The sequence below is a fragment of the Acanthochromis polyacanthus genome, chromosome 15 (genome assembly GCF_021347895.1).
Source record: "Acanthochromis polyacanthus isolate Apoly-LR-REF ecotype Palm Island chromosome 15, KAUST_Apoly_ChrSc, whole genome shotgun sequence".
Taxonomy (NCBI): domain Eukaryota; kingdom Metazoa; phylum Chordata; class Actinopteri; family Pomacentridae; genus Acanthochromis; species Acanthochromis polyacanthus.
In genome coordinates, this window is record NC_067127.1 from 39,143,672 (window position 1) to 39,157,949 (window position 14,278).

A 14,278-nucleotide genomic window follows, 5' to 3' on the forward strand; every position below is an offset into this window, starting at 1 on the left:
AATAATATGAGCCACTGTTGTCACAGGAACTTCAAGCTGTTTAGAGATGGTCTTATAGCCTTTACCTTTAAGATGTTTGTCTATCATTTTTTTTCCGATGTCCTGGGACAATTCTCTCCTTCGCTTTCTGTTGTCCATGTTCAGTGTGGTACACACCTTTTCACCAAACAGCAGGGTGACTACTTGTCTCCCTTTAAATAGGCAGACTGACTGATTATGAGTTTGGAAACACCTGTGATGTCAATTAAATGACACACCTGAGTTAATCATGTCACTCTGGTCAAATAGTTTTCAATCTTTTATAGAGGTACCATCATTTTTGTCCAGGCCTGTTTCATTAGTTTGTTTTTTTAAATAATTATGTTAATCAACAATTCAAAAGTAATGGCAGTTTTTGATTATTTAATTTTCAATAAATTTTTATTTATTGTTACTTTTGTGAGTTTCAAGTGATTTCAGTGAGAATTGTGGGTTTTTCCTTCTTTAACTGAGGGGTACCAACAATTTTGTCCACGTGTGTATACTATATAACCAGATGGTTACTCTAGATGGTATTGCCTTAGCCTCCAGTTCTACTGTAAAGAGCTTGGAGTTATTTTTGGTCATGATCAGTAACTAAATGTTTCAATAGGTTTCATAGATTAATGTAGCTGGGTGTTAGAGCAATGAAAGGTTATGCAGCGTTTCCTGATAATGTTGATTGAGTGGATCATGTACAAAGTGAATAGTATTCCTCGTACAGAACCCCGTGAAACATCCAAACTAAGTCTTGTATATCTGGAAAAACCATCACTGATGAACGAACCAGAATCTGTCTGATAAATGGGAATTAAATCAGCCTAATGATTTGTTGCATGTTCCAGTCTCTCTGATTAAATTCTGTGATCAGCAGTGTCAAATGCAGCACTGAAATCCAGCAGGACAAGTGCAGAGGCAAGTCTATTGTCTAAGGCTATAAGAAAACCACTGTTAATGTTCCCCAGTATTGTTTGCGTGCTACGATGTTTCCAAATTCTGACTGAAGTTCTTCAGAACAAACCGTTTCTGTGCAAATGGTTACATAACTGACAGATAAATTTGCAACAGCGTGTCTAAAAGATTTAAATAGAGGGGAAGTGGGATACATGCCTAAACATCTGGACCTCTAGGTAGAAATTTAATTATGGAAACCCTAGAAGCCTGTGATACATAGCATCTCTGACAGTATGGTTGGGATGGTTTAGATAAAGCAACCATCAGCATCAGCTTAGAGAGATTTATTAGGGAAAAACTGTCTGAATTATATAGTGGAGAGGATAGGGTGTATCATGGCTCCACAAGCTCCAAAAGACAAGTTGATGAAAGTGTTAGATTGTTCAATTCAGTGCAATAAATTCAGTCATCCTCTCTATAATCTTTTTGGGCTTGTCACTTTTTTGAGGAAATTTCCACACTGCAGACATTTTAGCCACATTCTGCCACAAACTGTGCTCTCCTTCACAACAATCCAGTAGGTGACACTAACGCACCTTCAAACTAGTTTGCCAAACACCAATAACAACCAAGGGGTCGTGAAGGACAGGAGAGCTGGAGTTGGATCTGTCTGTGCAGCTCAATGAAGTTGCAACAGGTGCTGCAAGCTAACATTTCCAGCTATGACAAACCAAGCTTACACCCCACCTCTTTTTCCATCACAACTGAAGAGTGTTTATGTGTGTGTCTTTGCAGTCACCTCTGTCCACATATTGAACCTCATGCTGTTTAATTGATCTGAAGGCTTGGTTTATCTGCGCTTTCCACTTTCTCTCCTTCGGGATCTCTCCATGCAGACAGTTTTCATTTAATATGTCTAGGTTTGGAGAAATATGTCTCTGAGACACCACCATGCAGAGAGTAAATGGATCTTGATTACAATGAATACCCCACAAATTTCAGAGAAAAATATCTCAAATCCCCTGTGCCTATGGATTCCCAATCTTCTCTGTTCCAATTGTTCGAAAACACACACACACACATACACACACACACACGACAGGACACACAACAGGAAAGGAAAGGAAAAGATGGAAGGAAAGGGAAGAAATAGAGAGGATGAGGGTGACAGAGGTTGAAGAGGTGAGGAAAAAGGAGGCAGAAGGGGTGAGGAGATAGAGGAAGGGGGGGGATACTCCGCCTTCTTGTTGCCCTTGAGCCAACTCCAGAAGCTCTTTTTCTTATTCTTGGCTTTCTTCTCCTGCTCCTGTTGTTCATTTGCTTCTGCTTGTTCATTTGTCTCCTCGATCACCTCATCACTTGTTTTTTTGTTGCTCTTTCTACCTTTGGTCCTCCTGAAAAACTTGAAGCTCTCTTTTTGTTTTTCTTTTGGATCCAAAGGTCCTGCAGTTCCTGATTATTTTGTTTTAGTTGTTTGATTTTTTCCTGCAGGTATTTTTGTCTCCAGAGCAGTTCCTGACTTGGTCTGGTCTGCTCTTCCATGAACTTAATGTTCTCCACCATCTCTTGATTCTTGTAAGATTCTCGGAAGAGCATTTCCTCCAGCTTTTTGATCTGGAGGGATCTCCCGTTGTTCTGGTCTTGGAGTTGTGATTTCTCTGTGTGGAGAGTTTCAGTCTGATCAGTCTTGAACCTGATGATCACTTGGATGTTGACTTTCTCAGTCAGCCTGAGCTTCTCCTCCAGTTTTTTAGTCTGTTCTTCCACTGCTTGTTTGTCCTTCTGCAGAACATCTGCTTTAAGTGCTTCATAATAAATACACATAAAATCAGTAATAAATAATAAAGCACAGGATATTTTTGACACCAGCAATTTAATTAAAGCAGAAGAAGGCAGATATATTGATCAGTGATCAGGTTTTTAGCTGCACATGAACTGATCCTGATCAGAAAGTATATAAGTATTAATATTAATAATATTTGTAATGTCATGTGGTGCATTAACATGTAATGAGACGATGAATTAAAAGTGTTTAACAGTTTTAATCTACCTGGTTTAAACAAGACAGTGCGTATGTATATTATTGTACGTTGGCACATTAATAAAACTGTAATTAATATTAATTTATTAACTCCACAACGATTTTTAACATTATTTTGCATCTTTACTCCATTAATTCACCACAGTGGGTTAAAAACACACAGCAGGAAAGTTATTCTGACTGTTATCTGTCAGAAACTGTGATTCTGCACAGTTATTTCCTTTAAAAGAGAGAAATAAATGAGTTTAAACAGGTAAAGTAGCGTCAGTGGGCCGATTTGAACTGCCGTGGTGGTGTTAGGGAAGTCCTGAGTCATGTGACCTAGTTAGACCAATTAGGTCACATGTCAGGTCAATAGTCTTGTTGTAGTCTGTCTGCATGGGGAAATACATCTAGGCAACCATGAAACCAAGCCATTAAAGCTGCATTTAAACCTAGTAACAGCGTTTAGCTTCAGAGTAATAATAGACCATTAAGGTGTTCTTGTAATAAAGTACACTGATTTCCACTTTCAGCCTGCATAACAAAAGCACACCTACAATATATTCAGTCTTTTTGTTTTATTTAAGGGAGAAAAGAACAGAATGCTACAAAACATCCTAATAGTGCTCTGATAAAATCACAATCAGTGCAACAGTTGGAAAACCAATCATTATCATCATACCAGAGTCAACAGCAGTGTCACTGCTTCCATTGCATTATTACTTTGTTTAGAAAGAATGCATATGAAATCACATTGAAGACAGACTTTTTTTTGTCTTTACATATTTGTCTTAAACATTAGGCCTCTTTCCACACAAGCACTATTGTAGTGATATCCAGAGTGAAATGAGCTGAATCAATTCAGTCTTAAGTAGAGTGTCAATTTCAATGTACTTTAGAATGAAAATATTCCTATTTCTTCAGTTTTTGTTTCATGTTTGTAGGGTTAATTATGGATTGGCTTAGTTTTTGCTTTTTTTCAAAAGTTAAAGTACCAATCTTGTAGGGCTGCACAATTAATGGAATTTTGACCGCGATCACGATTTTGGCTGCCACAATTAAATTAACCTGATCGTTGGCAATATTTACATTTAAAATGCGGGCTCTGGTGCATATCTTATCAAGCCCCCTGTCAACCAGTAGTCAGCCAACCGCCAGGAGGCGAACACATGGTTAGCGCTTCATTAAGCTGCCTAAATCACAAGCGAGCGCACCCTGCAGCGGCAGCCTCAAATCAATCAGTGGAGTGGGCTGATGCATAGCCTGTATATAAAGATGGACGTAGCATCTGGCTCCAAAATTGAAGCCCACCCGGAAGTGTCAAAAACTTGCAATATCACGCCGTCCGCTAGGGTTGGCTCCAAAAAGCTTTTGCTCCATAGACCCCAATTCATTTTTGGAAAAAATAAAATTTGATAGAGTGATTTTCTACAGCTCAGGATTTTTTCCCGTTAGTTTTCATGGTCAAAATGAGAGATCAGGTGGCCGATCTTAAAATAAATCAATACTGAATTTTAAATAAATCGTTAAAGTTGGTAGAGCCAGGGGGGTGGCTATACTTGATTAACAGTCCCATAGACTGGTCCTGCCCCGAGTTGCTCTCCGGTCCAGTCTGTTTGATGACGCTTTTTACGTCACTGGCTCCAAAAAATCCAAAATGGCGACCAGGAAGTAGCAAAATCCGGGCTTCATTTTCCCGGCGTTGAAACCAACGGGTGACATCACGGTTAGTTCACACCTGGGCTGATGAGAGCGAGTCATGTCGAGAGAAGAAAGTACAGCAGCATTTGGAGATGAGGAGCTCGTGCCTCGAAACGAATCAGCATCCATCGTCTGGACTTGTTTCAGATTCAGGGCAAGTGACGTTAAACAAGAACAAGTCATATGTAAAGAGTGCAGCAGAGTTGTGTCTGCCCCGCACAGTAACACAACTAATCTGTTTGACCATCTGAAAAACATCACAAACGCAAATATGAGGAAAGCATGAAGGCTAAAGCTAACGTTGATTCACAAAATCCCCGTCCGTGTCCAGCGGCAACCCAGACAACCATTACAGCGACTCTGCATCAGGCAACACCGTATCCAGCTACCTCCCAAAGACACACAGAGATAACGGACACAATATCGTTTTATTTGGCCAAAGACATGTGTCCAATAAATACAGTGAGCAACGAGGGCTTCAGAAAAATAGTCAAAACACAGGACAATAAATATGTGATCCCCTCGCGCAATTATTTCTCCAAAGTGTAATTGTTTCCATTGAGTTGCACTTTGTGATTGCACTCTGAATAGCACATTTTTTTTCAGTTAGCACTTGGTAAATTTTAAATTCTTGGGCACTATTATTTATCATTTATTCTTATTTAAAGTTTCATTTTGCACTGAAAACGCTTCATATATTGTTCGCTTAAAAGTAGTGCAATAAAAATACAGGTATTTTCTATAACATGATGAACAACCGTGATTAATAATCGTGATTACAATATTGATCAAAATAATCGTGATTATCATTTTGGCCATAATCGTGCAGCCCTACAATCTTGCCATGACCTCTGACTGGTATTAAGTCGTATCAAAGTGTTTTTTGCTGGTTGGCCGACTGAAGTTGCTCCAGAGTCACTTGGTTGTGAACTTTCGTAACTCCGGAAAACTGTATTAAAAAAATAAGTAAATGGTGGTGGCCAAGTCATCTGACTTTTTTAGTAGACTCAAGCTCCAAAAACATGGGTTCCCCATAATTCAACTTGAAGGCATCTATGCCTTAGACCCTGTTTGTTTTGGAACCTACCACGTTGAACCTGCCTGCAGCTCGTAACCAGATTTTCGGTTCTAAATTTGTAGATTTAGCGCTCAGTCTGAGTTAACAATGAAACCATCACTTTGGCATCATCAAGGTCATATTCACTCTTTACTCCATAGCTAGAGCAGAGAGTAAAAAGGAGATAGTAACAAGCTGTTTTCACAGTAAGAATAGGACTACCCATGATAAATAAATTAACTTTCATATGTTGAATAAGTGGAATGTCCCTTTAGGTAGAGCAGGATATGACCGTCAAATATCCACTTTGACTGTTTTGGGATCTAGATTCCAAAGTCACAAAAATATGTGACTAAAAATCACTATACTTGACTCTACAATACATTCAGTTCACACTTTAGTCACCAGTTGGAGCCTGAGTTCAAGCAGGCTACAGTTCAACTATACATTGGAAGTCTTGAGCTATTGGGCAGCAGTGGTTATGATAATGTTATTGGCTGCCCAAGCACAGCTTCTGCTGTATTAACAGGAAGCATGTCGGTTCTCAGTGAGTGTAGTGAGCTACCAATAGTGCTTATGTCACTATTTTAGAGGATAAGTTAGTTCATAGTCAGTTTGCCCTGGTAGCTATGCAGTCTTTGATGCTGTAGGAAATAGTGGTGAACTCTGCAGAATTTGTTCTGTTCAAAAACTGCATTCTAAAGGTAACGTTAGGCTTGAGAAATGTAACATACCCTCATGCAGATCTACCAGGAAGAAACAGAACAAAACTACAAATTAATTACCAAAATAAAGCTTGATTCAGCTCAGACAGGTAAAGTCTTTGTTAGGTTCAACTAAACTTAAAACACTTCTGTTCTGTGTAGCAGATTGCTACTAGGCTGGTATGGAGAGGAGGAATACAAGCCACTCATCCTTATATATGGCATTTGGACATTGCTTTGAGGCTATCCTTTAAGTCTTACTTGCATCTTTCTTTCAAATTTTTTGAGCTCCATGCCCCCATGTACAAAACTACTGCAATGTTCTACAGTTTAACTCACTTGTTATCCTTCATTTTGTCGCTGTGTATAAGACTAGGGAGCTGCTGTAATCTCTATGACTGTCTTTAAAGATCATCAGTGACGAGAAGGAACAGTTTCACAAAATATAAATACAACAGCACAAAGACAAGGATTTAAAACAGATTATTTACACGTCTTAGGGGCATGAGTTTAACTGAAAAGCTCAGAACAAAAGCAGACAGACGTGACACACAAATTGTAACAAAATAAGAATCTAATAATTTCGCTACAGACACTTATAAAAGATTGCTTTCATAACATGAATACAAAAACAACAAGCAGAAGAAATCCTATCTATAAAGGCAAGGGGGTTGAATTCTACTCCAATATAAAAATAGTTGTCATGTAAGGAAAAAAATCAATTTTTTAAACTTTGAGCAACATTTGTAAATTTACAGCAAATGAATAATGACATGGGAAAATACAATCATTTTACTGGTCATTTGCTAAAAGTATTGGTTATTTATTTTTCTGTATTCTTCTATATGTAAAAGTGTGTTTAGACTTAATCTGAAGCTAATTTTATAAACGAAACATGGGAGTCAATGCAAAGGTGAATTGACCAAATTTGCCAGGGCAGGCCAAATAAACTGGAAAATATCTTTGTGAGCTGAAAATGTATCAACATGAGTGAAAGATTTACACTGTCATTGCAAAACTATAATTCATAAATGTACAAAAAACACAATATAAGGGGGAGGAAAACTGGACAAATTTAATCCTGATGGAATCCGACACCAATCAGAGGATAAATTATCACACACAGCACAAACACACCGTGATGCATAATTTCCTCGTTCACTGCAGCTAACGCCTACAGTCTGTTCTCTATTATGTTGAGACTACCTCTCTACCTACACATTCTATATGTACGGGAACCAACTCTCCAAGAGACGTCAGCTGTGGTGCATGCACTGATTGGCAACTGTGGCTGTATAAGCACCATGCATGTGTGGCCTTTCCACAGTGTCAAGCAAAAATGTGTTTATCTTGGCACTGAGTCTTGAGTGGTGTACTGTGTGTGTATACACTGACATCATTGTTGTCCATTCACAGAATAAGAAGGGAGCTGGTCTATGGGCCTGTCTCTGGATTTGTTGTGTCTCAGGATTGCAGAAACATTGGCAGCTATCTTGCCAGCGAGATTGAGTGTGGTCAAGACCCTAGCATTGTTATTCAATGTCCAGTCACTCACATAGGGCAGGAGCAGTAGGCAGAGCTGCCAAAGGTGGTTTAGCATGGCTAGGTCACCCCAATCGCCTTCAGGTGACCTTACAGTGTGTGGAGGCCATCTGGTGAGGTTATAGACACAGCCAGCAGAGTAAGATGAGCCATGGCCAGGAGCCCAGGAACCCTTACCTCATCTGTAATGGTTTTCAAAACCCAAAGTCCTCTTTTCACTTCTCAGGACAACAGGGAGACCTTTAGATACCTGGGTGGTTTCCAAAATTACTCTGGATAATCATTTGCACTTTCTATGTCTGTCACTGTGCCAATGGTAGCAGACCTTCAGTGCAGAGGTCTCTAACCCAAAGCAAACAAGGTCATCAGCGAGGTGAAGAAGATCACCCGGATAGGCTCTTCTTGTTCTGTTTCCTATGGAAAATAGATTGATTTTGGTGGATGACTGGCTGGTTTATGCTTGCTTGGAGTAGCAGTGCCACCAAGATGTAGCCTGATCGCTTCACAACTTGGAACACCTAGACCTGCACCTTAGTAGGAGAAGAACAGCCTCCAGTTCTTGTAATCTATAGAGTTTCTATCCATATGGTTAGATTCCAGGACATGAATCCTTTCCCTAACTCCTGAATGCCGTCAGGGCTTGTGTGTCCAGTTGACACATAGGCTGCATTCAGCCTTCTGTTTGTGGGAGCAGTTGCCCAATTAGACAGGGGGCAATGTGTTGGGCCCAGTTTTTCTTTGCCCCCTCCCCTCCACAGCCATGACTCATTCCAGTTCCGTCCAAAAATATTGGAGGGAAAGTACTCTTGACTTTGAGGAGAATGGTGGCAGCCTGTGTTGGTCCCACCGGGTTACTCCCTGCCAGAGCAGACCAGCTGTCATTCCATGGGATTGGAGGTGGTGCTGATGGCTTTACAGCATGAGCCTTTCGAGTTCCTTAAAATGAATTCTTATTGATTACTGCATCAGTTAAAGAGTCGTTGAACTCTATGTCCTTTCAGAGCGTGAGGAATGCTGGGAGGTGATGTGAGGTGAAGCCCAAGCCCTGCATTATATATATAGTCTTTTTTTAGTTCTGTAAGTTTTTAGTCTTGTCTGAGTTCCACACCAGTCAGTCTACTGAGCTGCACCCTTACCACCCTCTTCAGGACAGTCAAGCAAGCCAAGCAAAGTGAGCAGTCAGACACTGTGTCTTGTCAGGGCATGGGCCCACAGGCCAGCAGGTCGGGTACAAACCAAACTGCCTGAGGCAACCTGTCAGTTAGACAGGCATTAGATTGTGGAGGAGGTCCAAAAGGCAGATAAAAAAGGATGGCTTTCTGGCCATGGCAGTGGTGTGTGCACACTCCAGAGTCTTGGTACCTAATTGGGCTTATGGCAAGGTGCATCTAAAGATTTGTGTAGCAGCCGTTGAACTGAATGCATCCATCTTTATCAGGTTCTACTGTATTCAGCAGCTCATTTGATGAATGTGTGCTAGGCTCAATGGAGCAGGTCATAGCTTTCGACATACACTACCTCTGGGACCATGGCTGCCATAAACGACTCCAGTGGAGTGGAGTGAAGTCATTTTCTTTCAAAGCAAGCCTGGAATCTTGGCAAGCTAACTGAGTGGCCCATTTGAAGTTGGCCTTAGTGTTAACTGTAAATACTTTATAGGTTCTCTGGGTAGAGAGACTATCTTTCCAACTCCAGACGAGTTGCCAATCAGTGTGTGGCCACCACAGACTTAAAGAGTATTGTGTCAGCTGCCCCTGAGGGTCATTCCTCATATATATCAAATATGTACGATGAAGAAATAGCCTCTCCACCAAAACCTGGCTTACAACTGCAACCTCCATTATCATCTATTTGGGGCAAAATAAAAGACAGCAAAAATTTGTGTCAGAAGTTTCAAAAACTGCCATATTAATGTCAAACTGGTGTGACCACACTGATGTGTTCCAGATATAGCATTTACATCGACATCAAAGTCAGAATTGCGACTTTAAAATCGGTCTTTTGAAGATTTTGATATATACATGCCATTCCAAATTAATTCTGATTATTTTAACCACTGAAGACATTATCGGAAGACAAATGTACATACTGCCCATTAAAGCTCAGTCAACAAATATTACATTTTTTGTCAGATAGACAAGTGATGGTACATTTGCTACCACACGTCTAACCCTTTTAAAAAAAAAAACAAAAAAAAACAACCAAAACAGCCATTCTATAACTAAATTTAGCTGTAAACTCATGAAGCAGAACATTATTCAAAAAGAACTCTAACTATTATATAAAAATAAAGTAATGTGTAATAATGAATCCATCTTTCTGTGAAACACTGCCCAAAGTTACCTCACCTATTCACCCCACACTCGGCTGTATTGCAAGTATGTTCTCCATATGAATGTGTCTGCTGGTTTTAGTATGGCTCTGCATATCCGGAGAAGGACTGCCATCTACTGGTCAAACTGTAGTTGTATACATGTGTCTGTGTATTAACAGCAACTCAAGCTTGTAAGTCAACTTCAATGTCCCCCAAAGGTTGCAGACATGCATCCATCCAATGGTTTTAAACAGAAACTGTTTCCAAAAATATATCTTTTCATACTTGTCTTGGCAGATTGCATCACAAAAATATTCCTTGTAGCAAGAGGTGAAGAAACCAGATAACCGTAAAATGGAGGTTAGTCCTCCATCTAACACTTCCATTATTTCATACCTTTTTTCCAAACGATATCTACAGGTCTCTTTTAGTAGAAAAAATGTTGACAAGTGAAAATATTGACACGAATAAAAAAATGGGTAACCATCAGATTTTCTTTTGGGGGGGATCTCTTTACTATTGAATCCAGCTGTAGGATGTGACTAAAGAACCACTATGGATGGTTCAGCTCCTGATGTCAACCCCTACACTTTACTGACAGAGACTGAAGTGTCATCGATAAATGTAAAAAAAATTATTCTGACAAGCTGCTCTCTTTAGAGTAACTTTAATACTGCCACTTCTGAAAACTGTCGCATCAGATATCACGTCGAGTTACACTCCATCACGAGCCAAGGCAAAGATTCCACAGCTCTGCACTGATTTTAACCTTTTATGTTAACATTTTGGGACTGAGTCTTCCGGTAATGGCAGTAAGTGAGTTTAGTAGTAATAAGAGACTAGAGCAGGCTGCAGGGCCAGTTCTAGTCCAAAACAAATATGGATATGGACAGTGGAGGTTGTTCAGTTCATACGACATTGAGGGTCTATGTGCACAGATGGTTCATTTAAACCAAAGCAGCATGAACTCCAGAAGATGAAACACACGTTCCATCTCCTAACATGGATGTGGACAGTATCAGTTTGGTCTGTCCTAAATCAATGCAGAATATTATTATTAATATTACTATATGCTTTGTAATATATTTGTTTTTCAGACTGTTGATTGTTATTATAATACATCGGGTATTGGAGGGGGGAAGGATGCCTGAGAATGTAAGTGGGAAGACAGAGGGTTTTATTTCACAGTGGTGTGGCACAGCTTTATGTCCAAAGCAGGTAAGTAACTTGACTGAAAAGGTGGAACTCTAAAAAGATACTAAACTTAAATAGGCTGCCAAAATAAAAAAAAAAAACTGCTGTTAACATCTATAACTCACGGGAATTTTCAACAATACATTCCAATTCATTCACTGAAGGGTTTAGTGACTAAACTTTAACTTTACTTTAGAGCTTACTTTCGATTATATTACAGTTTTAATTTTAAAATATTCCTGTTTTCTTACTGTCATTGTCATGTTTGTACCTAAAACACATAATCCACATACAGTACCTCTTAAACGTATCTTTTTGCTGGTGTAGCTACTCAACACAATACTTACAATATTGTTCTGCTTGTGTTATTACAGGCACAACTGTCAAGCTTAAATGAGATTTGCACAACATATTTCTGTCTGTTTCCACCAGGTTACTCCAGTTAAACTAAACAGTTAAGGGGCAGAAGGAGAATTTGGCCTGATGTTATCACCTAACAATCCTAAAATCCTCTCTGTGGAACGTGTTCTGTTGCTGTCTGTTAGGAAGGAACCTTATCTAGGCTATTGGCATCACCATTAGAAGATGACAAGCGTGATTCTGGAGTAGTTGGCTATTGATTCACTGTGTTTTATACTTTGTTTTATGTTTATCGTTACAAATTGTTCCATAATTAAACCTTGCTGGCTTGCTACTGTAAGTTTGTTTTTCATTAAAAAAGTGAAATTGCCTGTTTCAGTTCTGTTGCTGCAGACCACTCAACAGAAGAAACTGGAGCCTGTGCTCCTGAGCATCAGTCAAGTTTCTCAGTGAGAACCAGCAGCCAGGACTTCAAAGCAAGCAAGTTACTGATGGTCACAGGCTTGAACCACTACTTGGGTACGTTTCAAACTCACAGACAAGATTTGTTTTTTTTCCCAAGGAGGTAGCCCTTCATGCTGTGGCGGTCCAGATTGTAGATGTCAGCGGAAGTTGTACGTCAATGGACTGTTTCCAAGCTGCAGGTTGGGTTTTACAACATCAGTGAGTGATGGGTTTAAGCAACTTAACATTTGATAGAGTCACCGCATCCCTTCTAAGCCCACAGTATGCTTCGTCTTAAAAAATGAAATCCAAATGAAGCAGTGAGCAAGTATCCAAACTACTTCTGCAACAAACTGTCTGCACTGCAACACCAATAAAAAAGTGAGGTTATCACCAAAGCTGGGCTGACTCCTCCGTGATGAGGGTCCCGTACAGACAGTTTGAACCTCTCTGGGTCAGGTGTGTCTGTTGACTGGATGATGCCCTCTGAGCCATGGAAGAAGAGCAGCAATGCAGAGGGATGAGCATGACAGTGTGTGTGGTTGTCAGTTTTCAGCCAGTGACAGTGCCAGAGCTGCCTGCAGTGCTGCCTCTTCGTCAATGCTGTAATCCTAACAAAATACAAAAAATAAACTATAAACACCTACAAGTGACTCAAACCACACAATTTATGACACAAAAATGCTTGTATAGACTGTCTGTTATTTAAGGAGGATAAAATCTCCAAATCAAGACAAGTAAAACCCTATATATACACTGACAGTCAATAGAAACTTTGAGACCATATTTTTAACAGAATTTTTATTTTGAAGCCCGAAACTGGATTTTCTTCATATGAATCAGTTTTTTAGCATATTGGCATACAGAAAAAAAATCTAAAGTTTCAAGAATGATTTCAAAATAAAGAATTTCACAAAAGAAAACAGCACCTGCCAAACACAAAGTCACAACAATCAATACCGAGTATGGCCTCCATTTGCTTCCATGCAGGCAGCAATCCGTCGACACATGCTTTGGACCAGGCTTCTGATTGTGGGTTGGGAACAGCCCATACGCCTGGCTACATCACTGTAGCTCAAACCGGCCTCCACCATACCCAGTGCCCGGAGACGTTGTTCATGTGATAGACGCGGCATGATGCTGTTCACTGCACTAACAATGGTGGCCTTTTTTGGGCCTTTATATAGGCCTTCAAAACCCATTCTCAAATTGTGCAGATACTCACTGAGTATTGTTGGTGTGTATTTGGTTCACTTTTGCAAAGTGACCAACCCATGTGCAATGAATCATGACAAAATGACAACTCATCATTACCTCAACTACCAGGGCACTAGATCATCAGTAAGTCCACAATGAATAATTACAACCCCCCTACAAGTAGAATTCTGCGTACATTTCTACCTCAAAGTTTCTATTGACTGTCAGTATACATGTAGAGAAACAAATTAATGGAAAAATCCGCCTACAACGTTTTTCTAAGGTGTTGGGTCACCATGCGCCACCAAAACAGCACCAATGCAAAGAATGGAACACTATTCTTTAAAAGGTATTCCCTCATTTCATTTTTTAATGATGGTACTATAGGGTGCTTTTTCACATTTCTGTCCAAAATCTCTCATGAATGTTCAACTGGATGGAGATCAGACGACTGTGAAGACCTCATCATAAGATCTGCTTCTTTTTCATGACCTCATGCTTATATAGAAGGACACGCTGTCATCGTGGAGAAGGCCAGATCAGGATAGAAATGTTACATCATAGGATAAAGATGATACTTAAGAACGACTTTGCATTGATTTGCAGTCCACTTCTTCCTTTTAAGTGAAGAACTGGACCCAAACCTTGTCCGAAAAATGCCTCCCATAACATAACAGAGTCATCAGATTCCCTTACTCTGGGGGTCAACAGTTCAGGTTCTTCCTTTGATTTGTCACCATTCTGTTCCACTCAAGAGAGACAGAATATGTTTCCTTTGAGTATTGTTAAAAGATGTTTTTTCTTGCCATTGACGTTACAAATGTTACTTT